Raw genomic sequence first — 16,497 nt, forward strand, 5'->3', positions numbered from 1 at the left:
GCAGCCCACGGCGGGAGGTTCCTGCCCGGCCCCGCCGCGCCGCCCGCCCCCGTCTCCCCGGCAACACAGCGCCCGCCCCGCCCCGCTCGCCCAGGCGCCTTCCGCCCGCCCCGCGCTCGCCGCCGCGGCTGCGCCGGGCCAACTGGGCCGGCGGCCCGAGGGCGCCCCTGGAAGTGCAGCGGCGAGCCTGGGACTGCCGGCTCCGCCTGCTCCTGTGGTCGGGCCGTGAAAGCGCCCGGCTAGTGCCACACGGACAGCCGGCCGGCCTGCAGCTCCTGCTGGGGAGCCAAGCGGGCAGAAGCCCCCCTAAGCCGCTTCACTCTACCGCCACCACCGCCACCACCCTGCCCGGCTTTAACGTCACCATTATAAACGCCCTTTACATGGGTGTCACGTATCCGTGGCCATCCGCCCGCTGGCGTCTGGCGCTGTCACTGCGAGCCGCTGTCACTGCAGCGCTGCGCTGGCTCACGAAGGGCTCCGGAGGGTTTGCGCTCTGTTTCGGTGTGTACTCAGAATAAATTCTTGGAGCAGGTTTCCGGCTGCGGAGCTGGGCTTTGGCTGTTGGCTGGAATGCCCAGAAGAAACGATTGCCCTGAATGCTGTTCGATCAACTCCCTGACACAACAGGTTCGCGTAGGCAAATAAATAAATAGTGAGCCTTGACTGCATGTCACTGTTCTCGCCTGCTTCAGGAATTCACCTTGCACGGCCAGGGCACGCAGTAATTTTATGAAAGTGAGAGCAATACGGTACAGGTGATGTTATAAGAATGTGCTTAATATATTCATGCATGCCTAGTTTTGGCATCACCATCCTGATTCTTGAAATCAGAAAAAATGTACATACAGAGGGTGGACAAGTGTATCCTTCTCACATCCTTATGCCTCTCCCTGGTGCATTGGCCTCCTACACCTTTGCTGCCTTTTCTGGTGAGGACTGTGTAATTGCATTTCGCTTATCATCCCAGGGCCTGCTGGCTACCTTGGTGTCATATTGGCTTTGTAAAACTTAAGCCAGGCTGCCTGCAAGGATTACACCGATGGACAGAGACAGATCTTGGGAATGCTTCAAGCAGCAGGATCCCAGGACCTACCTGCCGAAGTAAGTTTAGATAGACACGAGGTAACAGCAGTTAAGTCTTGCAAATATAAACTTCAATCTGCCTGTACACCCTACTTCTCATGCTTTTTCCCTTGGCATCTACTTATGGCCACCTTTCATATTTTTCTCCCTTAGCACCTGCTTTTGGCTTTTGTTCATGTTTGTGTTCACTTTATTGACAGGGAGCAAGCTATCTCTGTCGGATGGGTACTGGGCTAAACAGATCTCTATTCCAAGCCAAGACAGCAACTTCCCTGCAAGGACCAGCTGTGCAGACCCCAGAACTGTGCCTTTCTCTGGGAATTAAGCACCTAGGCAACACTTCTGCACTCAAAAATTGCTTAAATCCCTCAAGAAAAGCAGTCCTAGGCAAGCACCACCAGTATTACAACACAATAGAACAGGAAGGAAGGGAGCAGAGCCTGACACTGCTTTGCTGCTAAGCAGGGTTACACAGCACAGTCACAGAGCTCCCACAGGTGTGGGAGCCCCAGTGGCACCCCATGTCCCCGCTTAGGTACCCACCCTTGAGAAGCTCAGAGAGATAAGTGGTTTTCAAAGGCACCCAAGCCTCTTCAGTGGCCACAGAGAACTTAGAGGAAAAGTGGTTCAATCGATGCCCTGGAGTTTAGATGACAGTTAGCTGCTGATTCAGGCAGATTAATTCAGGCAGATTCAGGCAGATTAAATCCTACTTTTAAGCCAGTTTATTTTAAACTCCTGGAGAATGTGGTAGGATTCAGTCCAGCCCATCCCATCTGGCACAGCAGCTACTGGAAAGTGAGCCAAGATTCCCAAACCCAGGCTCAGGAAGTCCTTGCCCTAATAATGCTCACACAAATCCTCTCTACTTCCTGCAGCTGAGAAGAAAGAGAAGTCTCTTCTACCTCTGAACCAGGACTTCCTGTTTACTGAAAAGTAGAGATACTACTACTTTATCTTTCCTTCAGATCTTACAGTTGCCAGACGATGAATGCATGTATGTGTCCCTTCTCACTGCTGACAGCATCCTGAAGACAGAGGTTTTGTATTGGCCTCTCCCATGAAACTCCTGCCTGCCAGTACCTCCAAGGCTCTTTGCTGTTCCCTCTGCTGCTGCCCAGTTTTCCTCAGAAGCAGATGTAGGACAGGACAAACGCAGTGCTTGACGTTTGCACATTATCTACAGTTTCTCAAGGAGACCACTGAAGCCAAGCAGGCTGTACATTGCCTTGTGTAATTGTACAGCAAAACTATAACAGCAGCAATGAAAATGCAGTCAATGGCCAACAGCACATCAACTCACCCTTGGAATATTAGATTTTACAGTGCAAAGAATATGAACATTTTAGATTGGTAAAATAAATTTTACTGAAAACAAGAGTTTTCAGGAGAGAACTTGCCATCACATACAAGAAAACATCTGAGTGAATCTTCACAAGGTATTTACGAAAATCTTTAGAAGGGAAGTATGCCATAGCCTAAGTAGAGCTGCACTGAACAGTTATCATGTATGTTAAAAAATTATTATAAACTGCTTAGACTAAAAATATTGTTGCAAAAGATAAGTAGGGTCAATTAAAGATTTTATCAGAACGATAATGTTTTTCTCACTTGAATGCTTCAAAGTACAACCTTTCAGCCATGCAGATTTTTTTTATAATTACAATAATTAAAGATCCTGCACAGATGCAACACTATGCCCGCTCTTCAATTTCAAGTCAGAGTTTTTCAGTAAAGTACTAAGCATTCTGCATACATTTACATCAACTTAAATTTGCAGCACCTCCATGAAAGTGAGCAGAATAACACCAGTTCATACTAGAATAACTTCAAATCAAGCCTGGTTCTTCTTAGCATCACTGATTCATTGATGACTCCCTCTATCCTACGAACAGTACCTGAATGTCACTTCAGCATCATTCTTCCTGGGTTTCTACTATAATTCCTTCTCTTCAGCATAAATGGAGAGAATAGTAAGATGAAAAACAAGCAAGAAGCAAGAATATAAGTGATATTTCCCTACTGTTCTCTGAGCAATAGAACAAGTCCGCAGCACTGAGACCTGCACAAATCACACTGGCACCCAAATTCTTCAGTGTGTGGTACTAATGTTCACAGAGAGTGGATTGAGATCAATGGTTCCAAAACTTTAGTGTTCAGTGAGCCACTGTCAATTCCTGGAATTTCTTAAGTACCCACTAGACATTTTCCAATAAAGATCCATCTACTCTCATCATAAAGGTTTCAGCTGAAAGCCTTGCAAAGGCAATGTAATATAAGACGTAGGTTTTGTTAGCCACCTTTACAGTCTCATTGTCTCTCCTTTCCAATGAGTATGTACCTGTCTTGGAAAATTTGTCTGTATTTTAATGACATAATGAAAATAATATTTAAACTGTGGAGTAATCAATATAATATGTGATATGTCCTAAGTCCATGATCTTAAATCAGAGTGGTTTGTGGATCTTTTGTCAGCTGAGATGAGCAGCCTTTCAGCAAGGAATGAGTAACAGTCTGTTTTCCCAAAGAAGCACATTACTCTTTTATTCCTGTACACTTTTAAAAAAATCAAAAGAGTGAATAAAATACAAAAGCAGTTTTGCACTTAGGGAATCAAGGAAGGGTTAAAAAAAAACACATTAAAAATATATTAGTGAGTGTGGGTCTATCTATATAATGGGGAGAAACAGTCTGTGATTATCTACTCACTTCTAGATCAATGTTGGAAGAGTAAGCTGTTGAATGAATTCAAGGACAAAGAAATACAGGCTGAACACTCTTCATGTTTGCATTCTTCATGTTTAGCTACAGTGGTATAGAAAGACCAGAGACAAAAGAAAAACATTAACTAGTAGGTAGAAAGCAAAGGTGAAATTAAATGCTTCCGAAAGTGGCTTAAAGCACAGGAGTTGTGGAGAGTGTTCCCTAGTTGTTTTATAATCCTTGTTTGTGTTTGCCTACTGCAAGCAGGACTTGATTTCCAGTCATGCTTGATTTTTCATTGTAGTTACTCCTGGTCAGCATACTCTGACATCAGGATGTTTTTACTCATGGTTCTAGGGCCCATTTCCAAAACAGAACAGGAGGTAGCCAGATAGCCTGGTGGAAACACATTGTATGACCCCTAAATTTGTTCAATGTCTAATCTAGATGAAAGAATTAAAAATTACTTGCATTATCAGTTTTGAATCAGTGAGTTTACTTTGACTCACCTTGGCTTTTCCATTTAGAAGGAATTAATCCAGTTTAAAGTTTACTCAAAAACAGCAGAGGTAAATCACTGGTTGCAATGTATGTTGAACTAGAATTAAATTGCCTTTAGTGAAGTGAGTTTGGATGATGTAAGAAAACTTGATTTATACAGAAATGATTGAAGCTAGAATAATTCCCTCAACAAAGAAGGAGAGAAGCCTAATGAGAAATGCAAATGGTTTAAAAACATATAGACAGGACTTTGAGTCTCAATTTGCAGCTACTCATGGCTTGTAAATGCATGAATTACACCAGATCATAGTCTCTTACAGTTACACGTTGTCATGTGTCTAACAACTCACATCTGTTCTGCAGCAATCAGTCAGGCAAAGGATGTGTTCTTGAAGTGAGTCATTTTAAGAGGTGAAACTGAGATGAAATCTCATTAAAAGCATGTCAGACTGCAGTTTTCACATGTCCTTATTAGGCCTACCATTGTCTTTAGCTGGATCTACAGCCCATGGGAAAATGCTATCTTCCTTATCCACTGCAAAAAGCATATCTGCAGTTCTCAATAACACACATGCTTTATATTATCTTTTCCCAATCAATGCTATGAAATTGTGTAATTCATAGAAAGTAGTATTATTTTTTTTAAATTTCTTTTTATTAGTGGAGAAGTCCTAGCAGATTTTCAATTTCACCTGTTATACACCATTTCTGAGTTTTTGCACTGCTCTTCTTGAAAAATTAAGATTGTATTTCAGAGTTTAGAATGGATAGATATTTTATGAAGAGCAAACAATACAAAAATAGAAAATTCACAAGAGCATGCAGAGGCCCCTGAAAGTGACCTTGTTTCCAGATGTGAATTTCTGTCATAACTTGCTTATCCATTTATATCCTAATAAAGGTTATCCCCAAGAATTTGTCAAGATAATAATCTGATTTTTAAAGGAGCAAATCATCAGAATGGTAGCTCTGGGAACTGCAGGTCCAAACCCTATCAACTGTATGGTAGGGGCGATAGGAGTATATATTTATTTGGATAAAGCTTAGCCAAGCTTTTATGTTGAATTCTTCCACCCTGTTTCTCACGCTTCCAGTGTATCTCTCCTTTTCCCACTTGCAAGAAGGAAAAACCTATTTATTTTGCCTGGACATGGTTAGAACCATCTGATACTGCTCACTATTCTAGTGACAGCTAAACTTTCTTCAGTGCTGTTTAGTTTGACACAGGGGACAGTTTCTGGTTTTGTTTCAATGTTTTGTTTCTGTATCTTTTTCACTGTTTCAGTTTCCTGATGGATTCCAGTCTCACCTTCAAAATGGCCAGTCTGGGTTACAGCAGACCTGTTCAGCCCAGCATCAGCTGCCTGCAGAAGGCTACACGAACAGAACACGTATACGGTGACACTTAGTACCTGTTCCAGTTTGCAGCAGTCTGCAGTTCAAGAACATCCTGGGACAGATGGGGTGTCTTCATGGTTTATAGACTTTGATTTATTTTTGTTCTGTTGATTTGTCCAGTAGCTGTGTTAGCCCTCACAAGCCTCTGGCACCCACCAAGTCCTGCAGTGTTCTAAAGTTGAATTACATGTCTGGTGAAAAGCACCTCTTTAATTTGTTTGGAACTTTTTACCCACCCATTTCTCTTAGTTTTGTCTAGTTCTTCTGCTTTGTGAACGAGGGAATAATGACTCTGTGGTCCTTCTCACTATGTTTCTCATGTTTTTAAAACTCCTTGTCGAATCTCCCATCTGCTTCTTTTTTCCACTCTGAAGAGTCCCTGGATATTTAACCATTCACTGTGTAATTTGTTCAGCTTTCTTGCCCTTTATAAAACTGTTTGTCGTAACTTAGGGATCTCTTCTGCCCAAGTATAGGACTTCTCTTTTCAGGACTTCTCTCTCTGCACATAATGTTGGGATTCCTTTGACAGCATTTTTTCCTGCCATTTTAACCCAATAACTTATAGCATGAAATCCTATTTTTTTCTGGCTGACTTTCATTTTTGCTACCTAGAGGAATTTGCCATCTCTCACCTCAGACTATGCTTTTTTTTTCAGATAATTTCTATGTCAAACCAAACAATTCCAGGGGCAGATTTCTGAGACTTCACTGTGGACTTCCATCTCCTTCCTGTGCTCATAAAACTCCAGAGGCTGTGAGATTTTTTTTTTTTCTATGAAAGTTATATCAATTTTTCTTCACAAAATCACATATATTTATACACCTGCTAATTACATTATATATTATATTTTCTACCATTTTGTTCAATATTTCCGCAACCTTTTTTTTAAGGCTTGACCTCTTTAAATATGAGTTTCAGTATAGTCAGTGTGACATTAGAAAGTCTCAGCAGCAAAACTTTGTCTTTCACAAAAATAGTAACCCTATATTGATTCGTGTTGTTGATTTTTTTAAAAGAAAAATACATAATGCAGGTCAACCACATAAACCTATTAATCACAAGACTATGAATAAATTATGAGGAAAACATTACAATTTTCTGGCAGACTGACTATGACTTTTACTGATGTATTAATGCTACATAAAAACAAACAAAGAAAGCTGTTTAAAATATTTCTGCATAAGGCTGATACTGCATTTCTCCCTGTGATTTCTGATTGTCAATCTAATAGTTCTATTTCCAGCCCAGCAATTAATTTCTTAGTGACTTTCCTCTGTTGGAAAAGAAAAGGTAATTTAGCAAAGATAAATGTTCAATATATCAAACACTTTTTTCCAGAGCATCGGGCATCTCCATCTTCAGAAGACATAACCCACCTCCATGCACAGAATGCTAAGCAGTATTCAGGGTTCTGGTAAAGCAGACACAGAGCAATCACAAGAGTGCTTTCAAATACTCCTCTGGTACTGGGACAGCTCATGGCTGCCTGTTCCCCCATGGAGGAGGCATAGGTGTGGTGTCAGGGAGAGGTGAGAGGCTGCTTCAGTACCTATTCCCCAGCAGTCACAGTGTTTGTGGGTGCTCATGTCAGCACTGCAAACAGGACATTTCCCTAGAGCTGCTTTAATGGGGACAGACTGTTCCCCCCAGCCCTGCAGCTCCAGATATTTAGAGATGTTTGGTATGTATGCCAGCTTCATGTTATCCATGAATGTCAAACACGTTCTGCAATCAAGCAGCCCAAGTGGGTAAAGCCTCTTCGGTGTAGAGGATGATGGCTGAAATGTAAACATGGAGAGGCTTGGCAGATCGTCTCTATCACACTTGCCCAATCCCATGATGGTAAGTGCCATGTGCTTATGATGGTGGCAGCAACCACAGGAGGGCTGCAGACACACCCTGTGCCCCATGCGGTATGCCACACCGCCCAGAATGCTATCCTGGGCCTCGGAAAGAACTCATTTCCTAGACAACCTTAGAGACACTTGGGCCAATGAACATGACATTAAGTGGTTGTATCACATTCCCTGTTTGTCCTGGTTTAGGACAAATTAGGGGAAAACATCTCCAAAGGAGCCCCTTATAGGAAACCAGACCCTCCGCAACTTCCCCCCACCACCGGGTTCGGGAGGAGTTCCTTCAGAGGGGAAGTGGAAAAAACTTGTTTATTAAGGAACAACAAAAAACACTCCCCAGCACAAGAGAAATAGCCCAAGATGACCACAGATGTTTTCACCAGTCCAAGGGGGTTGAGCTGTATCTCTCTTCGCCGCAGAGGGTACGAAGCTTCTTTTGCAGACCCCGGGGGAGCTCCTGCCCGGAGTAGGTCTGATGTCTTCGGGGGGGGGGGGGGGGGAAGGGAACAATGGAAACCGGGGAAAAGAAAAAAAAATGGCAAAAAAGCAAGCCAGCGAAAAGCAGAGAAAAAAGAGAGGAAAACAGAGCCAGCAAAGCAGGCAGCCAGCAGCAAGCAAAAGCAGCAAGCAAGCCAAGCATCAAGCCAGCCACGAGCCAGGGGCGGGGGGGGGGGGGAAGGAAGACAAAACAAACTGAGAACAGGGAACAGAAACCACGATTGGGATAATGAGCATGAAAATGTCCTGTCCCCACGACACTGTTGTGCACCATTCTCTGGAAAGATCCAACGATGTAACGGACTGTTAAAAGACTACACTGACAGCAATGGGTGGTGGGATGTTCAAACACTGGGGTACACATTCAGCAAAAGCCACCTTGCTAGTCAGCACCAGAGGGCCAATTGGGATGGCCCTGTCCAATCAAAACTTCTACCTACTGTACAAGGGGATAAAGTTCCTGTAGTACATGTTAAAGACATGCTGGGGAAAAACTGAAAACCTGGAGTAGTCCTGCCTCAGGCAAAGGCAAACCCATCCATGGGACTGCTTTTGCTAAAAAACCTGTATGGACTTGGTGGGTGATGTGGCAGGATGCAGAAATCTAGTGTGCCCCAAATGGATTTGACTTTGGGTGAAAAGAAACAATTAATTACACTGTGTTATAACTCCCCAGTGGTAATATTAGCACTTCTGTGGTGGTTACGTGTGCATCACCTCACTGAGCATCTCATGGCATCAGTCTTAGCCACAAGCATTCAAAGGATCTGAGCCTGACTTCCCTCTGATTGCCACGTTCACACCAATGAAGAATGAACTTTGATAAAACAGAAAAAGTGCAGCAGTGCTGGAATGAGAGCCAACTCAAATGTGCACCATACAACAATACAACACCGTACATCATCTTTCCTGCTTGAAGAACTGTTATCAAAGATGAAGGCCAAAGTCATGGAGTAAAAGAATTCAATAAACTTTTTTTTTGCATGTGTGTGTGTGTGTGGACATTTTATGAATATTTGATAGAGGCATTCCATAGACTAAGAGAATTAGTTTGTATGTATACCTGTCAAAACACATGAATAGGGAAGGTGATGGGATATTGGGCAGTGTGAAACTTGGCATGATATAATGGTGCGGAAAAAGGGGTGGATGTTGTCCTGATTTCAGTTAAGGTAGAGTTAATTTCTTCTCAGTAGCTATTACAGTGCTGTGTTTTGGACTTTAATGAGAATGTTGTTGATAACACACTGATGTTTTGGTTTTTTCTAAGTGGTTTATCCCTAGCCAAGGACTTTTTTTTCCCCCTTCTGTCTTGCTGTGCCAGTGAGGAGGTAAGCAAAAGAAACTGGGAGGGAGCACAGCTGGGACTGGTGATCCAAGCTGACCAGAGGGATATTCCACACCATAGAATGTCATGTGCAGTATATAAACTGGGGGAGTTACCTGGAAGGACAGTTGATCTGGGTTCAGGAAGGGGGGTCTGGCATCGGCCAGCAGATGGTGAGCAATTACATTGTGCATCACTTTGTTTTTTTTCATTATTTATTATTATTATTATTACTACTACTACTACTACTACTACTACTATTATTATTATTATTATTATTGTATTTTAATTTCAATTATTAAAATGTTCTTATCTCAAGAGAAATGTTTTATTTGCATTCTCCCCATTCCTTTGGGTGTTAAGAGAGAGGCTGTGTGGTGTTTCATCTCCAGCTGGACTTAAAACCAAGACACAGCTTCAGCTCTGGCACAGTGGGGGAATCTGACAAGAAGAATGATGATGCTGGCAAGTGAAAGGGTGCAAGAGAGCCAGCATGGATGGTATGCAGGGTTTGCATTGCCTGTTTTGGAATAAACCCAGCACATGAAGTAGCCTCCCTAACAACACTCAGCCATTGTGCTTTTCTGCTTGTCTGTCTCCAGATTAGCATTTTTGGGCAGGCACTAGCTCTGAAGACACAACAGGGCACAAAACATGCTCTATTTCAGACACTGTCACTTTCTCACAAGTAACAGGAGACTGCAAGGTCCTCAGCAAGAACCTCTCTTACAGTGCTCTGTCAGTTCACCTCCACATTCCTCTTACTATGTTTTCAGTTCTTCCTCCAAGTATGTTAAGAGTTGCCTCAAGCCTACTGAGGCAATATACTACAATATAGCAATATATACAAATCAGAAAGAGACAACACTATTGATTAAAGTCGAGGGAGCGAGGCAATTTTGCAGTTTGATGCAACTCATTGGAGCTCTGTAGTTATTTCGTTGCTCGTAGTTATTATTCGTTGAATAATTCAGTGGGTAGGCTGTCTGAAGTGCAGCAGGCTCTTTGTTTCCTGTGAAGGGAAGGGTGATGCATGCTTGTAGGACTTCAGACATCTCTCCAGCAATTGGCACAGACTTTTTCAGAGTCACATGCATTCAGAGACTACCTCTCAGCACCCATCCAGGCCCTCTGCCAAATCTTCTCATTTTCACACTATAAGGCAGAAACCTGTTCACAGTTTTGTCGGTATTACTCTACTGCTGTCAGCAGAGTCATTCCAGGGTCACACAGGTGCAAATGGGTTTGATATAATCTTTAGTGTTTCCCTGACCCAGCACACACCATCCTAAACTTTGTGCCCTACTTGATCACTGTTTCTCCCCTGCCTGCTGTCTTAGCATACAAGCTGATGCACAGATGCCAAACCACAAATATCTGTCCCTGGGCAAACACCAAAACATGTGTGAATCAGGTGCTAATCCTCCCTGAGTCCTTGCACCAGACCTCACCAGAGACTTCCCTGTTAACCTGCACCCAAGGCAAATATCCCATCCACCTCCACTCAGGCTGATTTTCCTGCACACCCTCACACCCCACTACCACCACTCCACAGCAAGAAGAATGACCCTTCTTGGGGAGCTTTCTTCCTCTCAACCATCTTCCCCATTTCCTTGCAGCTTCCCTTTCCCTTAGAAATTAGACATCACCATAAGGAATAAAACTGTTTTAAAACCTGTAGAGCATACCCGGTCTCCTCAGAGAGTTGCTACTAAAAAGCAAAGGGATAGCAACACAGAATTACATGGGCATCCACCTCCTGGGCACTCCTCTGTTAGCATTTGACATGGACCCAGCCAGAGAGAGATTGCTACATCTACACAAACTGCTGCAGTGGAACCTTGGATTTTCTGTCAGACTGCTGGATGAAATCATAGCTTCCTTGCTGGTATGCTCTGGCTCCTTTTCAGCTTCACACAAGCAGCCTGTCCTGCAGAGGCTTGGAATTCAAAAGTCACTTTGTTTTGTTTTTCTTTGAGTTGGTTCTGCTGCTGTGTCTGCAGTGCTGCTGGAGGAAAAAAATAGCATTTAGGGAAGGAAGGAAAGGAAAAGGATTCCTGCAGGCTTTTACTGTCAGTGGTGCAGGAGGATGAGTAAGCAGTGCAGACAGCTAAAAAGACTGTGCTAAGTGGTGCAAGAGTCTAAAAGCTTTCCAGTGTGCCACCCCATTGTGTTTGCTTGAGTACTGTATATAGGCGTATAAAGAGGGAACAGTGTGGCCTTAAGGACACATTCATGAACTGAGATGGCAGAGTGAAAAACTCAAAACTCTGTCCTGTTCTGCCAAAAAGACTCTCAATAAGCAATCTGAGCTGATCTGCAAAAATTGTTTCTGGTCTCCAACTGATGTCATTTCTCCAAGTAAAACAATAACAAAAAAAAAACAAAAAAAAAACAAAAAAAAAAAAAAAAAAAAAAAAAAGGAAGAGGGTGCTCAAACCACCCAATTCAAAGTCTACATATACCTTTCAGAGTCTACTGTTTTAGATGTCTCCTTTTGAATTTCCAATGCAAGGACAGCAAGGCCAGGATCCCCTTATTCTAGTCACACTAAAGAAATTATATTTGTTCTAAAACACCAAATTACTTGATGAATGTGTATGGTCCCAACTGAATAAGCATCAACTCTCTTAGGGCTAATACTGGTGAGCAGGTTTCAGCAAAATGTGAAGAGATCTAGAGCCACAAACCCTTTAAGACAGTGATCTGCCTTAGCACTATAGTGTGCTAAGGTTTCAAAAACACTAAAGTCACTAAATCTTAATGCACCTCCCTGAAACTGTCAGTGTAGTATTTGTGGGTTTTATGAAGAATTGATGGTTGAGAATGCTTCTTTGAGCTTTCCTGACACATATGACCATGCTGATCTACCTATTAGTCTTAATTCACTAATTACCTTTATGGCTTCTGTCAGTATAATATGGACTTGGCATTTACCTCAAGTATTTGCTGGGCATATTAGTTTTTTACTTTCTGCATAGTCACAGCTACATCTCAGGGCACAGTTTCCCTAAGCCCAGGTGCTGGAACAGGAATGCTCATGCTTGTCTGATCTTGCAGTCAGCTGGATCAGCCCACTGACCCAGCTGAAAAACAATCTGCTATTTTTCTAGGGCAAGTTTTCCATTGGATCAGCTTGTTGATCTCTTTGATGGCACAGCCACAAGTACTTTGCCAACACAAGGCAGGAGGGGACTTGTACTTGCAAGATGAAGGATGGTGCCATCTCTTTTGATTTCAGTCTGCATGAACACCTCTTAAGCCTCACCATGAAGTGAGGCCTTCAAAGTTCACCACAAACTCAAACAGTAGAGATCCTGGCTAAGTGCAATTCTGCCATGCTTGAGTCTGTATTTATAGCTACCTTAACTTCAGAGGATTTACTACAAAATTATAGTTGTCTGAGGGGTAACTCAGGCAATCTCTGTACAAGGAGCAGCTGGTATGAAGGAAGAAGACACAGATCACTGCCAGTGCAATGTTGTTGAAAACATGTAATTGCTATTTAATTTGACTTCTCAGCTTTGCTAAGATTTTGGAAATTTTCCAGATGTAAAAATGCTCTTTGATTTTTTCCTTTCTTTTCCTATACCAAGAGGAAGCTTCTTCTGAATTTCAAGGAGACAAAATGCAGCACAGGATGCTGTGAAATACTACAGCAAAATTTTCTGTCTGACACAGAGACCTAAAGCAATTCCTGCATTGGTGCTGTAGTACCTTCAGGTGACCAGGAAATCTGTGTGCACATCTGTCTGGACATTTCTAAATATTTTGATGCCATTTAGAGTTTTGCTTGGAAACCAGACATCTGCAGTAGGTAAATGGATCTTGATCTTTGTCTTACCTAAATTCTCCCTACAATAAATTAGGCATGCAGTTGAAATAAAAATTCTTATATTGTAAGTGGAGAGAGATAGTAACCTCCAGAAGGCAACTCAGTCTATCCAGCAGATATGCATATGTGGGGTGAACTGAACCCTGAAAATGCCCCTCTCCCCTCCTCACCACAGAGGGTAAAGGAAGACAAGGCCTTAAACTGAAGAAGGAAAAGAACGCCTCTGAACTCACTAAAGGATGGATCTGAAACAAAGAAAACTCAGATTCATGAGGATGAAGTGGGCTGTGAGGGTAATCTAGAGCTGTGTGTATCAGGTGCTGTCTAAGCAAGGCTCAGGTCTGTCAGAAACTTGTGCAAACCTGTTTTATTCTAACTTCTTGAGCTATCATTAACCTGTGGAACTTAGGCTGCTGGAAGGTGCCAGGGCCAATGCAGTTGTATGGGGGTAGGGAAAGGGGTCTCTTTTCTTGGGTGGGTGACTGTTGTGGGCAGAAGAAGCACACTCTGAGCAGGAGTGCAGAGGTCCAAAGCCAGGATAGAGTTTAAATCCTGCTCACTCTGAGTGTGTGCCCACCACACTGGAAGACAAGCACAAGCACTTGATGAAGGTCCAGAAGTCTGCAGCACTTGAAAGTCTGTGTATCTCTTCTGGCTGAGAGTGAGAGCATCAGGCTTGCAAGTCTTTATGCATCTTGTACAAAGTCAATTTGTCACTTGCTGGCTCCAGGCCAGGTAGAACATAAATCTTACCGTGCGTACAATTTTAAACAGACAATTCTGCTCAGCCAAGGAGGTAAGTGTGTGTAATTTGGGAGCAGAAAAGCCTCAGTGCTGCATGCACTCAGTGCTGAAGCAGTACCATTTCCAGGGCCCTTGTGTGTCACCGCTGATGGCAACGGAGCCTGAGTGATGGAAATGGCTTCCTCCAGGCACAGCAGGTTTGTTGCTATGCTGTTTCTGAGCCCTCTGCTTACTTCTGTTACTGGAAAAGGCTTACGTTTGTTTCTAAATCAGTGTCTATTGGTTAGCATTTGGCAACTGGCTGCACAGCTTAATATAATGATCATATTTGTTATTCCTAATGCACAGAAGATTGTTCTTTCTTTTTTTAGTTGCAAGGTGTTCTTGTTAGCTCAGCGTAGCACTGTGCATACTTCACAGTCCAGGGTATTTGGGATTTTCTCTTGAAGCATTTTATACTGGCAATTAAGAGAAAAAGTACATCATATTCATTTTGAATGAAGTTGTGACTATATATCAAAACATTATTGAGGTGTAAAATACCACATAACACATCAGTTTTTACTGCACTAGGTATTTGGTTGGCTCTCTCCATTACAGAAAATGCTTGGTTTTCCCGCAAGTATATTAATTACACTCACAAATGGTACAGTTTCTACATGTATGTTTTGGCTGAAAAATAAAATTAATCAGAGGAGTCTGTTAAGATTTGCCTTTAAAAGATACTCATTGCAAATACCACATTACAAAATTGCCATTACCTGATCAGCTACTAGATCTTCTTTGTACTGGTTTCTTGACTGGAGCATTTGTGATTATATCTCTAAATAACTTTTACTTAGCTCATGCATTCCAGCTCCTTTCCTGAGGAAACTGAGGAAAACCTGGTATCAGATGTCAGTTATTGGTTACAGTAATTTGTTCAAGGATTTTCTTCAGCAATTTCTACTAACTTTCATCCTGATAAGAGAGTTAATAAAAACCACAAGTAATATTACATGTGGTTACACAAGTGGTCAAAAGCAATTCTTGCCAATGTTTGCTGTAGATGTTCAGTCAGATGCTCAGCACGACAGCAACAATAGCTCCAGTGTAGTTCAGTGGAAAAAGATTATTTGGACCATTACTGTATGCAGTGTGTCCCCTCATGTGATATTCATGCCCCAGCCCTACTCACAATAACTCTCTAACATATGCTTTACCACAGATCGGGTTAGGTTATGGCTCTTCAGGACTTGTTGGGGAAGAGGATCAGACTAAGTTCCTGTTGAGGTCTCTTGGGGACTTCATCTATCAGCACTTCCAGGAGTGCTGCTGTACTGTTCACCTCTGCTTCCAAACACTGCAGCAATGCCCACTGCAGATCTCCTAACCACAGCCACTGTTTGGGTGACACTGCCTAGAATAAAATAGAAGTTTCCAGATGGCCACTACCGTGATCCTTTTCAAACCGGCTGAGCTGAGGTGCAGTGGTGCCAAATTCCTGATGAAGACTCAGATAGAGTCATTTCCCCATCCAGCAGTTCTACAGTTGCTAGTCTTCTTTGAGACCCAAGAACATCTGTTTTTGGTCGGAGTCTGTATCTAAAAGAGGTCACAAAGAATTGTTTCAGGTGCAGCATGGAGCCATCACAACAGGCTGCTGCTAGAAGGTGTCTGATGACCACATTATGAATTTTAGGAGTGGTCTTCGAGGCTTTGGCTCTTCCTACACAGTCCTGTCATGTCCTGAAATCAACTCACGCATCTCTCAGCTATCCATGACCAGTAGGAAATGAAAGCTGATCATCACCTTCATCTGTCTTCTAAAAAAATAACTTTAAACTGGGGTTGGCAGTAGGGGACTGAGTGGAGTAGCCCAGCAGACTATATATGCCATCCTCTCCCACTGTACAACAGGGACCCTGTTTGAAAACTTAGAAAAAGCTACTGCTTCAGGGGCCTGGGACTGGTGTCCAAGTCACCATGACTATAGAGAGAACTCATATGACACCATGGAGACAGAAGAAGGACCCTTGCATCTGGAATAATGTCTCTACAGTGCACAAGTGAGATCAGTTTTTCTTACACTGGTAATGCCTTGCCAGGTCAGCTCTTGATTACTTATTTTTCACAAGGTGATGCTGGAGACCAGAAGCTCTCCCCTGTGGCATGCATTCTACATACCAGCTGCTTTAACACATACTACTTGTACTGAACATGCTCAGGAAATCCTGCTCTAATACTTTGGATGCCACCAGAAGCGTCACTCAGTAGCACTAATGCTGCCTCAGCCAGCCATAGCAATGCTAGGCCCTTTAAGAAAGCTAGATGTCTGTTCCTGTTAACACAAAATCTCTAAGAGATGAATGAGAAAGATTTAAAAAATTAGAAGATAATACTAATGTAGACAGCTGATGCTCTTTAGCAGCAACATACAACAATTTTTAGTCATCTTTCAAAGGATTCTAATCTTTATCTTGGCAGGATGGTAAACAAAATCACAATCACAGGATATAGAAATACTCATTCTAGGAGATTCTGCTTCTTCAGCTCCTGTGTAATA

At 42.7% G+C, this 16,497-nt stretch overlaps 1 long non-coding RNA gene across 1 annotated transcript; it reads left to right on the forward strand.

The window, feature by feature from the left end:
• The first annotated feature begins 118 nt into the window (after positions 1-118).
• LOC128804509 (uncharacterized) lies at positions 119-6,506 on the forward strand. The gene is made up of 3 exons (XR_008436097.1): positions 119-630; positions 971-1,104; positions 6,348-6,506. It is a non-coding gene; the product is annotated as an uncharacterized LOC128804509 (long non-coding RNA).
• The last annotated feature ends 9,991 nt before the right edge of the window (positions 6,507-16,497 follow it).

This window comes from Vidua macroura, chromosome 3 (genome assembly GCF_024509145.1).
Source record: "Vidua macroura isolate BioBank_ID:100142 chromosome 3, ASM2450914v1, whole genome shotgun sequence".
Lineage (NCBI taxonomy): Eukaryota > Metazoa > Chordata > Aves > Passeriformes > Viduidae > Vidua > Vidua macroura.